The sequence below is a fragment of the Otolemur garnettii genome, unplaced genomic scaffold, assembly GCF_000181295.1.
Source record: "Otolemur garnettii isolate 467f Iridium unplaced genomic scaffold, OtoGar3 scaffold00002, whole genome shotgun sequence".
In the NCBI taxonomy this organism is placed as follows: domain Eukaryota; kingdom Metazoa; phylum Chordata; class Mammalia; order Primates; family Galagidae; genus Otolemur; species Otolemur garnettii.
Window position 1 is genome coordinate 49,172,958 of NW_003852397.1, and position 649 is coordinate 49,173,606.

The following is a 649-nucleotide window of genomic DNA, read 5'->3' on the forward strand; positions in this document are numbered from 1 at the left end:
ACAGCGAACGAATTTTTAAAAACTGTGACATTTTCATACAGTGGAATACTATTCAGCAATAAAAAGTCAGTAACCCCTGATATGAACTATTTATATTCTCAACAGGACAAATCCCAAATGTGTTCTGTCGAATGAAAGAAGCCTACGGATGAGAACTTTCTGCGTTATTCCAAGTATATGAACCGGCAAAACTAAATTCATAGTGACAGCAGAATATACTGAGGTGGTTGCCTGGGATGGGTGGGAAGAAGGACAGGGAAGGAAGGAAGATCTGGGAGGAGCACGATAGAACTTTTTGGGGTGATGGGCTCATTCTCTTTGTTGATCTGGCTGATGATTACACAGGTGTACACATACATAAAAATTAATGGAGCTGAACACGTAAGGGCTGAGCATTTCGCTGTAATAAGTTAAACTTCAATGAAGCACTCTTAGCACACATCCGCAGCCGCACCCACACGAAATCCCAGGAGGCTCAGTACCAGCTGCAGCCCGGGCCTTGCCCACTTCGGGGAGGCCATGGCCCGAGGCATCCGGTTTCCTCTCGCTGCGCTCCCAACTTCCGCGTATCTCTCAGGGCCAGGACCCGGCGTTACCTCTCTAGAAGAGGCGACTGGTCGTCCCCGGCTGGGTCCTGCCACCGCCGGCT